The sequence below is a fragment of the Danio rerio genome, chromosome 9 (genome assembly GCF_049306965.1).
Source record: "Danio rerio strain Tuebingen ecotype United States chromosome 9, GRCz12tu, whole genome shotgun sequence".
Lineage (NCBI taxonomy): Eukaryota > Metazoa > Chordata > Actinopteri > Cypriniformes > Danionidae > Danio > Danio rerio.
Window position 1 is genome coordinate 7,335,516 of NC_133184.1, and position 14,780 is coordinate 7,350,295.

At 34.9% G+C, this 14,780-nt stretch overlaps 1 protein-coding gene across 8 annotated transcripts in view; it reads right to left on the reverse strand.

Moving 5' to 3' along the window:
• The window catches only part of cracdla (cracd like a), a 34,182-nt gene extending 19,445 nt beyond the window's left edge, over window positions 1-14,737 (reverse strand). For 4 of the 8 annotated variants that reach the window (XM_073912475.1, XM_021478832.2, XM_009304477.3 and 1 more), the window contains exons 1-2: window positions 14,673-14,737; window positions 3,254-3,305 (exon numbers count right to left, since the gene is read on the reverse strand). The gene's annotated coding sequence lies outside the window, so the exon portion shown is untranslated. Of the gene's footprint in view, window positions 1-3,253; window positions 5,130-14,672 lie in introns of those variants that run through there. The other 4 variants (XR_012385153.1, XM_073912474.1, XM_073912473.1 and 1 more) reach the window with 2 other exon arrangements.
• Between the last annotated feature and the right edge of the window lie 43 nt (window positions 14,738-14,780).

Here is a 14,780-nt window from a genome sequence, read left to right on the forward strand (position 1 = left end):
GAATATGAACTAAGAGAACAGAAATTATTTATATCTTCATTGAAAAAAAAAAATGAATGAGTTTCACAACTAAGAGTCAAGAGCGGTCCGTTTCTGTCAGCTTTTTAAAATAAATGTTTCATTTAATTCAGCATTATATGTGATCAAAAAATCACAGTAATTAAGCAGAAAAATGTAAATAAATGCTGTTCATCCATACTTTTATTCATCCAAGAATCCAAAAGAACAGTTTTAATTAGGCATGGGCCGGTATAAGATTCTAATGATATGATAACCTTGGACAAATATATTGCAGTTTCACAGTATCAGGATATTGTGCTCACTGCTCAAAAATAAATTCTTTTTAAATGTCTAGGTAAAAAATGAAAACTTTTTTCCCATTGAAAAACAGTATATTATTATAATTTTTTTTAAAGATATATGATGTTTTGGAGCAGTGAACATGTCAGGTGACGTCCAGCGTTCTCCAGCCTTCGAGACTGCAGTTCTGCACAAGACGTTTGGCCATAGGAGAAATGGTCGTGCTCAACTGAGCCTGGTTTCTCTGTTTTTTTAATTCTTCACCTTCGCCAATTGGTGAAGTTATTTTCTCAAAATGTACCCTTTGAAAACTATACATTTTTTGAGAGCGTAAAATAAAGTGTGATTAAAACTTTCAGAAAGTGTAATATTACTGTTTTATTGTACTGTTTTTTAATTGAATAAATTAGGTCTTGGTGAACACAAGAGACTTTCATTCATTCATTCATTCATTTTCTTGTTGGCTTAGTCCCTTTATTAATCCGGGGTCGCCACAGCGGAATGAACCGCCAACTTATCCAGCAAGTTTTTACGCAGTGGATGCCCTTCCAGCCGCAACTCTGGGAAACATCCACACACACACATATACTACCCAATTCACCTGTTCCGCATGTCTTTGGACTGTGGGGGAAACCGGAGCACCCGGAGGAAACCCACGCGAACGCAGGGAGAACATGCAAACTCCACACAGAAATGCCAACTGAGCTGAGGATCGAACCAGCTACCCAGCGACCTTCTTGCTGAGGCGAACGTGCTACTCACTGCGCCATTGTGTCGCCATTTTATTGTACAGTTTTTTTTATACATATATTTTTGATTGAAAAAATTAAGTCTTGGTGAACACAAGAGACTTTTTAAACATAAAATTAGAGATGCCACTTCATTTAACCTCAGCCACTCATGTCTTGTAATGTGCGTCACGTTTCTCTCAATGCATATACTTTATTATGACAACAAACTTGTCTTATCACTGGCCATGCCTTGATAGCACAGATATGCACTATAACAGACAAAAAGCACATGCAAAGTCCACCCTGTCTGCCCTTTTAAAAGCATCATCAGAAACGCCAACATTACGTAATAAAATGCTAAACAAAACCAAATATGTCTTTAATGTTTGTGTTCACAATATTGAATTATTACATACTTCAGAATTTTTCTTTAAAACGTATCACAGGCTGTGCATGATAAATACATAATCAGCATGTGTGTGCGGACTTATTTTTTCCTAAATGCAAGCAATCAGTGCCATGTCAACAAGGCTGATATCTACTGCAGAATCAGACACAGATCGCATGAAATATGATGATAATCATTGAGCAGGATAAGACTGCATAGAGATGGTTGTAGAATTTTACACAGCAATAATCTTACAGATTAAACATAGACTTGCTGTACAGCCCAAGAAATCCTTTTTATTAAATGTGTTAAATGTACATTTAAAGAACAGCATTACAGTACATTTACCAAATCCTGAAACAGTTTCAATTATTTGTTTTATTATTTGTTCAATAATAAAGTGAAAATTGTATATTGGGAAATATTATACATTTATTTGTGGTCAACAATACAGTTTAAATAATATATTGAGAAATATTAGCCATTTATGTTTTATCAACAATAGTACAGGGGTGAAATGTGCACTTATTTGATCAATAATACAGTATAACCAGTATATTGTTGATTATTATGAATTTATTTGATCAACAATACTGTACAAATTATAATATTGTGAAATATTATCCATTAAATTGATTAATAATATAGTAAAAATAGTATATTGTGAAACTGAATGCATTAATGTGATCAACAATACAGTACAAATAGTAATAGTTGGAAATATTATCCATTCATTTGTTTAATATTATAGTAAAAATAGTATATTGGGAAATTTTATGCATTTATGATCAACAATACTGTACAAATAATATTATTGTAAAATATTATCTATTAAATTAATCAATAATATAATAAAAATATATTGTGAATATATATATATATATATATATATATATATATATATATATATATATATATATATATATATATATATATATATATATATATATATATATATATATATATTGTGAAATTGAATGCATTTATGTAATCAACAATACAGTAGTAATAGTGGGAAATAGTATCCATTAATTTGTTCGATAATAAAGTAAAAATATTATATTGTGAAATATAATGCATATATTTGATCAATAATACAGTATAAAGGGTATATTGGCTGATATTATACATTTATTTGACCAGAAATAAAAACTAGTAATACTGGGAAATATACTTTATTTCGTGCAATGATATAGTAAAGATAGTATATTGTGAAATATTTTGCAGTTATTTGATCAATAATACAGTAAAACTAGCATTAGGGAAATATTATATATTTATTTGGCCAAAAACACAGTACAAATAGTATATTGGCCAATATTATGCATTTATTTGACCAATAAATATAGTAATAATGGGAAACATCATTCATTTTGATCAATATTATAGTAGTATATTGTGAAATAGTACAGTACCAATACAGTATAAAGAGTATACTGTGAAGTATTATGCATTTATTGTATCAATAATACAATACAAATAGCATGTTGTAAATTAATATGCATTTGACCAACCATAAAGTATATATTGTGAAATATTATGGACTTATTTGATTAACAAAACAGTGCAAATAGTAAATTCTAAGAAACTTTACACTACATTACAACATTACGTTATTTATTTGACAGAAATTAAACAGTAGATCTGCAATATTAAGCAGTTATTTAGAGTAAAATACTGCAGTTTTTAAACATTATTAATTAGAATTTTTTTTTAAACTTTTTAGCACCATTACTACCACACGATCCTTCAGAAACCATAGCAACATGCAGATCATGTTATTATCAATGTTACATTATTAAAACATAGCATTATAAAAATATACACTACTTACATTGTCAGTGAAAAATCCTCTTTCCCCTTGAGTAATTTAGCTTTTGTTCTCCCTGTTAAAAGACAAGCATTGCTTTATATCAGATAAACCCCAGCAGCTCTGTTCCAATCCCAAACACACAAAGAGAAGAAGAAACTGAAAGATAGACCAGAGAGAGTGCCAAATCACAAAAACAACTCATGAAAGAGAAAACAAGGAAAAGGAAAAGCTGACTAGAGATGCGCAAAGACTGACGGTTGAACGCATGCTTTTTTCCCTGCACGTTTAAGCTCCTTACAAAACACTGAGCAGCTTTTTGAATGCACAGCCGATGAAAGCATCAGTCAGTATAACACACCGCCCAGCACTTTATCAGCCACAGACTGCGTACGTGTTGATAAGGAGGATGTTTAATCAAAAATTAACGTTAATAAAGACACTGGGGTCAACATGGGCGTTGCTAGGCCTATTTTAGGAGGGCTATATTTCTACTCAGCCCCCCTAAAACTTTAGCGATTAGCTCATTAACTGTGCACTAAATCGCCTCAGTCCCGTTTAAATTTGATAAGTAAATGTCGGCAGAATTCGGCTCCTCCCCGTCTTTTAATTTTCATTTGATCAGCAAACCACATATGTGGACAGCGAGAGAGCGAGGTGTGTGTTTATTGATAAATTGTTATAATATGAGCTTATTTGCAGTTCTATGATCAAGATAACCTTGTATCACCTGTATCCCAATGTCACAGAGGAGCACCCTGCTGAAAAACCAGCTTAAACCAGCCTAGGCTGTTTGGCTGGTTTTAGTTGGTTGACCAGCCTGGTTTTAGAGGGGTTTTGGCCATTTCCAGCCTGGTCTTAGATGGAAATAGCTGGTTGCCAGCCTGGTTTAAGCTGGACATAGCTGGTTTTGCCTGGGCTTCCAGCCTGGCTAGGCTGGTCAAGTTGGTTTAGGCTGGTCATCCTCCAGCCTGACCAGCTAAGACCAGGCTGGAAATGGCCAAAACCCCTCTAAAACCAGCTTGGTCAACCAGCTAAAACCAGCCAACCAGCCTAGGCTGGTTTAAGCTGTTTTTGTCAGTAGGGCAGTCAGGTTTTTTCGGCATTCACCTCATCAACTCTGTTTTCTCCAGCAAAAAATGTACCTCTTAACGAACATTTCGCTATTTTTATTTCAAAATGAACTACTAATATTAAATACTTTACAGTTTGTGTGGTATTATCTATACCATACAGTCTTGCACAGAAAGGATTACACACAGTGGGCCCTATCATACACCCGGCGCAGTGTGGCGCAAGACACAGCGCAGTAGTCTTTTGGTAGTTTCAGCTTGGCGCAAGAGTCGTTTTGAGGCGTTGCACTACGCTGTTTAAATAGCAAATGCATTAGCGCTCATTTGTGCGCCCATAGGCGTTCTGGTCTAAAAAGGAAGGCGTTCTGAGGCGGACCGCTGGCGCGTTGCTATTTTGAGAAACTATAATAGATTTTTCATTAGACCAAAACAAACCCGGTCTAAACTCCATTAACTATTTTCTAGCCTACATAAATATGAAAAATCACTGCTTTTATGTCTTCTTCATCTCAGGAGGCTTTTTCAGTTCATTCATAACAATTTGCTTTTGTATAATGTTATTATTATTAGCAGTATTATTTATTATATCCATATATATATTTGTTTTTATTAAAAACAAGCTTAGATTTGCCCACCTGTCAGGTTTAAGACCATATGGGGCATAGCATGTGTATTTGGAAATAACTCAGTATTTTGACCCCACTTGGTCATTATTGTTCATTTATTCGTTTGCTGGAAATTAGAACTGAATTTAGAAATAGCTTTGAAACAAATCTTTGCGCTTAACAAACGAAATGAATTATTTATAGGCTAATTGATGTCTGTGCATAAAGGTTTCCCTATCCAAGAGCGAAAGTGAAAGTAGATCATTTATCTCTCATTCTCACGCAGTAGATGCTCTATTTAACAGTTTTCTGTTAAAAATCTGTCAACTGTTAACTGTTTGCTTGTGAAATGTTAATTTTTTCCACTTAGACTTACTTTGCGTCCTGTAAATAGCGAATACGCTCTTGGCGCGACGCAGCTGGGTCTTAAAGGGAATGGGAGATGAGACTATTCTCAAAACACACCTATAACTCATTAAGAAAATAAACTCAACCCTTTTAGACCATGCGTCTTGGCGCAAAGCAGGTTTCCCCGTCCGTTAATTAGCAAAAATGCGTTCTGACACGCCCTGAAAGCGTTTGCGCCCTGCATTTTGCGATCTGCGCATGGACCGTCAAAATAGAGCCCAGTGACAGAGGCATATAGAGAATGTACTCATTTTAACTGTCACTGAGTCACTAACAGAGATAAAAACATCAAGTGTTGTCCAGTGTTAAAAAATACTACTTGTCTATTATTATCATTCAGATCGTAAAATATGTGAATTAGCGTGTAAGTTTAAAATATATTTATATGTATGTCATTTAATTAGAAAAATGGCAGTTTATTTATTTAATACATTGAAACAAAAAATGCACTATAGAAAGTGGTTTTTAATACAGTAAACAGGTGGGTTGAGCCTAGCCTCTTTGGCTGATTCAGAACTCAAATGGCTGTGCCTGTCTATGTAATACAGTGAAATACTAGTATACAACCAATATTAAACAAACATTTTAAGTGCCTTACTATTAAATTACTACTTATAAATGTAATATTAGGCTTTAAATATATATTATTTTTTATATGAGCCCCCCTAAAATGAAAATCTTAAAATTGCCCCTGGTGGTCAGCTGCAGGCAGCCAGAGCATCACGTCTGATTTAAGCTCCTCTTGTGCTTGTAAATGATTTGTTAATATAAGAGACTGTTGAGCGTTTGTGTCAGGCATTTGCATGAACACGTCATCACTCGGTTTTTGTATGCAAATCTTTTTTGAAACTGTCACCTTTTGTTTGCATATACTCTTCCATGTGTACTGTTTTTAAATGAATACAAATTGAAAAAAATGGTAATGTCAGTAAGATTTGCTTTTGAAGGAAATGCAACAATGCATTAACTGCTCAAAAGTGAATAAAACAGCTCATTATTTGACACAATATAGATATTTATTAATATTATAAATATTTCCAATAAATTGCATTTTTGTAATTGAGTGGATTGAACCAACACAATCTCACGGCAATTCGTAACTTTTTCATTTAGTGGCTAATTCGTATGAATTCGTACGATCTAATTCGTACAATTTAGTACGATTTGCTTATCCCCCAATGACGGTTGGGGTTAGGGGTGGGGTCAGGTGCCACGCCTCCTTTTTAAAATCGTACCATTTCGTACGACTGAACTCGTACGAATTAGTACGAATTAGCCACTAAACTGGCAAAACGTAAAATACTTACGTTTTCTCGTGAGATCAGGCTGGATTGAACATAAGCAATTAAGTTTTCTCCCTAAAAAAACTGTTTCAGCTCAATTTAAAAAAGTACTTTGAACAAATAGCTTACATTACAGTCAAAATCAGAAAGTTAAGGTGTTGTGTATAGGGTGGACAGTTAACCTGTAGTACATGTAGACGAATTACCAACCTACGTCACACGGGTTCCAGGTTGCAAAAAGAGACCACTGTTAATAGTAAACATGTCGTATTGTGCAGTAGGATGCCAAACTTAAAAGTCCAAAAATTAAAAACTTAAATTTTACTATACACCACACTGCTTTAAATGCCAACAGCAGACGTCTTTGGCTAAAATGGAGCTGAATAAAGTGAGGACCTAATTAGAAATGCTGTACTCTGCTGTTCTCCTTTCATATTAGGTGAGTTCTCGCTATGCTGAATCATGCACATTACTCATTTTTGATTGCAGCAATGATTTCAGCAAAAACAGTTAAAAGTTACGTTTATTAAGGTAAACTTGGTTTTATATTCACACATTCATTCAGAGACATCTTGTGACACACTCTCTATATTGTTTACCATGGCACTTTTAATATTTGGTCTGAAATAACCTGCAAGTGTGACTTGAAACAACATTAACACGGTTTATTTGACTGTGAACAAGGTTGTGGTTTGACAAGTCATTGGCTGCTATCATGATTTCGCTATTTAGAGTTTGCAAATAATACTTTTATGGAATTATATTATTAAGGAGAAAGTCAGAATGTGCGATTATAAAACCAACTTTACCTCTATGTGTAAGTTCACATACCCTGTCGTACAGGTGTAGTTCGCTGTCAGAACACAGTAGTTTTGCTTGTTGATGATTACCCAGGCCTTGTATAACATTAGCTCCATCTTCCATCTCTGTCTTTGGCTAAGCAGAACCTCGGTTTTTAGCTCTACATAGTTTTGAATCTGGTCATCATGGAGCATTATTTCTTGCACATGACCACACAGAACAAAATTGTTGGCATCTAAAGACTTGTGGGCCTTTAACTTCTCTCTTGTAAAATCACTTGGAGCTTTAATGAGTTTGTATATTTGGGGTTGAATGCTTGATCATTTCATCTTATCCAATATCCATTGGGAGGGTGCTATCGCAAATGGACCTGTCAAATGAACGCCGCTCACTTTAACGTTAATTTTGCAGAATGACTGTGCTTATCACTGGGTGACAAGCTGGTATAATACGCTGAAAGCATTATGTAAATAATATATATCATATGTAATCAATATAAATTATTTCAAAGACAACAACAAACTATGTACCGCATCGAATGTCATTCCCTCGCTGTAAATGCTAGCGCTCCCGGTTTTTTCTGCCACCTCGCTCCGCGCGCATCTTGAATGTTTACAAACCGCAAATTTTGTCTATTTAGTTTCTTTTTCAAAAAGGTGATATAAATATGTTTATACAACAGCTTTGTCTGGTTCTTGGCTGATAGTCTTGCGATATTCTGCAAATGACACCACTCGTCCATCCTCAACCCAACTCCGCCCACAGCAACAAGCAGAGGAGACTCTACAGTTTGACAAATATTACTGCTATTGGACAACATAATGCACTTTTGAGGCTTTTTAGGCAAGAAAGTCATTGTTTAGATTGCAACTATGCAGTTTATTTAAAAGGACAGAGGCTATTTTTAAATATTTATAATTTTCTGAGAGCATCTTTAGCCTCATTAGCCTTTCTTTGAGCAAAGATGGTTGATGATGTTCATCCACAAGATGATGACAGAGACCACATAATAAGCCCTAAGAGAAAAACTGCATAATTTCAAACTACAACTGAATAAATGATTATTAAACTGGTAAATGACTAAGTCGATCTCTTACGTTTGAATGTTGTTTTGCTGTATTTATACCAAAGTAATTTTGTGACCACTAAAGAACCAACATTTAAACCACTCTGTATGTCATAGGGTTGAGCGATGTCAACCAATTTGGCATTGTACGATGTCTAATGTGAAACATCGCGATGGACGATGGCATCGTCAAAAAGCGGGGGAGAGAGGGGAAGGCTCTGAAGAGCGAGGAGGGATCCGGGGATTTGAGGCCTGAGAGGGAGACACGCGATTTCCGGGAGATTATCGCTCGTTTGCGGGCATTATAAGTCCCGCAAATGCATTGAGACTCCCGGAACTTCCGAGAGACTTGGGATGTCTGAATATCATGTTTAACAACTATAGTGAGATGCGATCCAGCGGAACATCCTTCAAATGTTTTATTATAATATTATGTTTAGAAATGTGTTTAAAAAAATCTTCTCGCCGTTAAACAGAAATTGGGGGAAAAAAAAATAAACTAGCTAATAATTCAGGGAGGCTAATTATTCTGACTTTAACTGTGTATAAATAGTGTTGGCTTGTTTTGGACATTATTTAAAACATGTGCCAGAGAAATGAGTAAGTTTGAATATTTGGGGGGCAAGTAAAAATCCTTTACTCAGGCCATTAAAAAACTCCATAGCATTTTTCCCGGTATAAGTCTGAATGTAATTCATAGGGCTCTATTTTGACGGTCCATGCGCAAAGCGCAGGGCGCAAACGCTTTCAGGGCATGTCAGAATGCATTTTTGCTAATTTAAGGACGGGAAAATCCGCTTTGCGCCATGGCGCATGGTCTAAAAGGGTTGAGTTTACTTTCTTAATGAGTTATAGGTGTGTTTTGAAAATAAACCAATTAGAGTCTCATCTCCCATTACCTTTAAGAGCCAGCTGCGTCGCGCCAAGAGCGCATTCGCTATTTACAGGACGCAAAGTAAGTCTAAGTGGAAAAACTGAGCATTTCACTAGCAAACAGTTAATAGTTTTTTAACAGAAAACTGTTAAACAGAGCATCTACTGCGTGAGAATGAGAAATAATGGATCTACTTTCACTTTCACTCTTGGATAGGGAAACCTTTACAGACATCAATTAGCCTATAAATAATTAATTGCATTTGTTAAGCGCAAATATTCGTTTCAAAGCTATTTCTAAATTCAGTTCTAATTTCCAGCAAACTAATAAATGAACAATATTAATGAAGTGTGCACAAAAACCTGATTTTCATCCTAAAACACATGCTGTGCCCCATATGGTCTAAAACATGCAGGTGGGCAAATCTAAGCTTGTTTTTAATAAAACAAATATAAATATGGATATAATAAATAATACTGCTAATAATAATAACATTATACAAAAGCAAATTGTTACGAATGAACTGAAAAATCCTCCCGAGATGAAGAAGACATAAAAGCAGTGATTTTTCATATTTATGTAGGCTAGAAAATAATATGTTTTGTAATATTTTAATCCTATAATAATTTATATCCTATATCTATTCTTATTATATCCTATATATATATATATCCTTAATATTTAATTTTTTTCATATGTAAAGATATTTGCCTATTGCTCTCTTGTGAGTGTTAAGCAGTGTGTAAGCAAGGCGCAACTCTGCGCCGGAGTTTAGACCGGGTTTGTTTTGGTCTAATGAAAAATCTATTATATTTTTTCAGCGGTCAGCGGTCCGCCTCAGAACGCCTTCCTTTTTAGACTAGAACGCTTATGGGCGCACAAATTAGGGCTAATGCATTTGCTATTTAAACAGCGTAGCGCAACGCCTCAAAACGACTCTTGCGCCAAGCTGAAACTACCAAAAGACTATTGCACCGTGCCTTGCGCCACATTGCGCCGGGTGTATGTTAGGGTCCCCCTCATGTTCTTAAAGCGGTCTTAGCAAGCTGTTTAGTGTATGGTTTGGAGATAACGTGGAGTTAAGCAGATGAAATGCTGCCTTTTCTTCTGAGCAGACAACGACAGGAGCTCTCAACTCCCTCTTGTGTGTTACTATAAGTAACTCTGAAAGTAGGCTGCAACCTATTTGCAATCTGAAAAAGGAGAAATAAAGGAATGACTGGCTGTCAAAGGAAAATACTCAGCCCATTGTACACATCTATAGATGCATACATCTCATTCATTGACTTATAACCCTAAAAATGTATTGAACTGGCCCATGATCTCAGAGGAAGAGACGTTTTGTATCCGCAAAAGCACAGAGCAGCATTGCCCCAGATACAGCCGCAAATCTGTGTCAGATCCAGAGTTGGCCACAAATCCCTCTCCTTTCCTCCTACTGGACAAAAGTCAGCTCGACATCTGGGTGACTTTCAGCCAGCCTACATAATGCGTCTGGCCTTCGCATATACAGTAATCCAGCCTGGGTTCATGTTGTCAGATTCACACATGCATGCTGATAGGACGCAAATTGATCTGCACATATGTGTCGTTTCATGATACAGGGTTTCTGCAGATATCATAATGTCAAATTTAAGACTGTTTAAGATCTTTTTAAGACCATTAAGTATTAATTTTAAGACCTAAATGACATTATCAAAAACACGCATAAGCATAAAGAGAAAATGCAAAACTCACAAAATGAGTGGCAAAATAAATGTATTGAAATTGAACAGTACTAAAGACAGGTTAGATGCACCATTTGACTACAGAAAAAACAAACAAACATCTTAAGGCTGATTTATAGCTTCACCTTGAGGTGCATCATGCACTCCACTGACTGCGCGCACACTTCAAACAGACGAGGCTCTTTAAAACGACAAGCAGCGGTCAAAAGAAACCCACCGTAAACTCAGAAAGATAAACATAGAAGTAGGAAATTTCTGGAACTACGTCATATATATCATTATTATCATTCAATATTTTTAAGCTAATTATTTTTAAAAATTTGTTTATAATTTATTATAATGATTATAAAGATTTTTATAACCATTCGAGCTTTTTCAAATCAAACTTTGATGCATCACTTGCTTTTGTTCATATCTCGGACAGTTCTACCAATTAAAGTTAAATATTAATGACAACAAAACATGGGTTGCTCTCCAGTTCTACTTTTTATTATGGCAAGAATTAAAAAGAAGGCGAGGGAGTGGCGCAGTAGGTAGTGCTGATATGGGTTGCAACTGAAATCTGCAGGAAGGCGGCTCTCCAGGAACAGGGTTGGCCACCCCTGATATATAGTCTCATCTGGATATTTCTTTTAAATAAAATTTTTTATAGGATGCTTGACAATGTTTGTGCATGTAGATTAGATTAGACAGTAGGGCTAATCTATCAAAATATCTTGCGATAACTATCCAAAAAATAGTTCACTTAAATTCATATGTTAGGGAAAAAATATTAAATGAAAATTAGTTAAAAAAAAAAAGAGGAATTTTTATATATTTTTTTTAATTTCTAAAGATGTTCGGTGACTAAAATATAATTTTAATAAATATAACCATTTCATATAATTATTTTGTTCATTCATTCATTCAAACATTTTCTTTTCCACAGTGGAATGAACCGCAAACTTATTTAGCATATGAGCAATTCCATGAAAATGTCAACCTTGCCATGAAAAGAAAAATGTTTTCACCAAAATAGCGAAACCGTTTCTACATTTTTTGCGCAGGCAAGTGTTTTACAGTACTTTAAAAATACTTAAAAATGTCGCTGTCAATGTTTTCAAACTATTATATTTGATTTACCAAAGTCAAACAAATGACAATTTCACATCCGTCACATCCATAACGAAAAAGTGTCACATCCTAACAAAGCTTTTCCCTCAAAAATGCAAAAATGTCAAAATAAAATAAAATCAATCAGTTTTGTTCTATAAAGAGCCAACTATTATCCTTTTGTTGAGCATTATTTATTTTGGGTTGTGCAGTTTAATTCACAGAATTTCTACGAAATATGTTGTATACTGTAAACTCACAGACTTTTTTTGTCACATCCATAACGCTTGTTTATTTTCCTCATTTAAAGTATAAAAATGTTCACAGATTGAATTTTTTTGATCCCATAACTCTGTGGTTAGTTGTTTTGGAAAATATAAACAGATGGTTCAATATAATGTTAACGTATACTTTCTCTGCGAATTTATGTTTTGAATTTTTACTGCAAATGTCACATCCATAACGCTGGAATCAGCCATATGTTTTACACAGTGGATGCCCTTCCAGCTGCAACCCATCACTGTGAAACATCCATGCGCGCTTACATTTACACTCAAACACTACGGCCAATTTTAGCTTATTCAATTCACCTATAGCACATGTGCTTGGAAACCGGAGCACCCGGAGGAAACCCACGCACACACAGGGAGAACATGCAAACTCCACACAGAAATGCCAACTGACCCCGATGGGGCTCGAACCAGTGACCATCTTTCTGTGAGGCAAACGTGCTACCCACTGCGCCACCGTGACACCATTTATTTTGTTCAAATGCACCAAAATATATAACTTATATTCAGGGCCGTGCACAGGGGGGTGGTGAGGTGGCTAGAGCCACTGCCCCTCTGCCCTTTGCGATCCCCCCCCCACTTCTTCAATTTTGTAATCGCTCCCTCACCAGGGTCTGTGCACGGGCCTGCTTATATTCGCTGAGAAATTAATAAAGATATTCATGCATAAACAGCTGAGCACTGTATATTGTGATAGGAAAGTTTTGTCAGCCACTTAGCTTTACCCTATACTGCTATTTATGCATGTTCTCTCAAATATTCTAGCTGTAATAATTCATTCTACTGTGATAAAATCACTATTCACGTCTACAAAAATGTAAATTTCACTAATAATTTTCGACAAAAAAAATTTACATTTCCCTAATAAATTGTTCTTTGAAGTACAGTGAGACTCCAGGTCTATAATTTAAAGTGTTAACATACTTTCTAATAAGATACAAGAAGATCACCAGGATTATTTTACAAAACCTTACATTTAAAAAAAGATGTTAGCGCTTCTATATTTCAATTCAAATTGATAAGAAATTACATTAAGATTTCTTGTCAAGTTGTTGCCATTAAATTGGATTAACAAAACGGGTGTTTAGATTTTATTAACATAGTGTGTACTTTCCAACTAAAATGTTTTATATAATATTATTATGATAATTCTTGAAATTTTAATTCTTTTTAAAATGATTCCCAAGTGAGGTTTAACAGAGCAAGGACATTTTTGCACAGTATTTCATTTTACATTATTCTTTCAGAGAAAGACGTGTTTATTTTAGTTTGGCTGATATTAAAATAATACCTTTAAGATGAATACTAACAGCCTATCTCGCAAAACTAGTGAAATAGTATGTAATCATAGCAATAACAGAACTAAATAATTGTTAGAAATTTTGTCATTATAACCATGTAGAAAAATGTGTTGAAATCAAATCTTTCCGATAATCAATAGCGAAATATTTGAAAAAGAATTACATTTCATAAGCAGTGTAATTTTGTCATTAAAGGCCTATATGTAAAATAATAATAATAATAAATAAACGGAATAATCTATTCTGACAGATGATTATCTGACAATATATTCAAATCGAAAGAAAATAGAGATTTAAACTGTATGCAAATGAAGCCGCACTTTTTTTTTAAGTTATCGCATCCTGGAAATGTTTCATGAGCAGAACATAATGCTCATCGCTTCAGTCGGTTTCTCTTGAGAGCTGAAAGTGTTTTTCAGAGACAACGCTCTATATTTTTCTGAACCGAGATGAGAAGAGCCCATATCGAGATTAAGGGCGATTATAAATTTAATCTCCTGCAGTGAATTCATGCGAGTGTCATTGTAACTAATGATTTCTAATATGACAAGCTAAAGAAACTCTGACGGACACAAGCAAACAAACAAATACAGCAACTCAACTCGACACCGTCTGCGTTTCAATTACACTAATTGACAGCATTACTAGTCAACAATCTGTTTTCCTTCACAAACCACAAACAATGTAGTTTATATAAAAGATGATGACTACATACTCATTCAAAAACACATTAACTATTAGCATGTCTTTCGCCACGTAACTGTTAAACGTAATATACTTGCACATTCTTACGCTTTTAATATTAATACAAAGCATATCGTAAATAATACAGTATCTAAAATCCGGATTAACACAAAAATAGACATTATGACTGCCCTCAGATTTAATACGAATGTAAATATAATGGCAGGTAGGCTACTCACATGCTGATGTAAATCATTGAGGAGGAAAGTTGATGTGATTTCTGCCATTCGTTTGCTCTTTGACTGAGCAGGTGGAGCGAAACACCGTCATATCAAGCGATGCGTGAC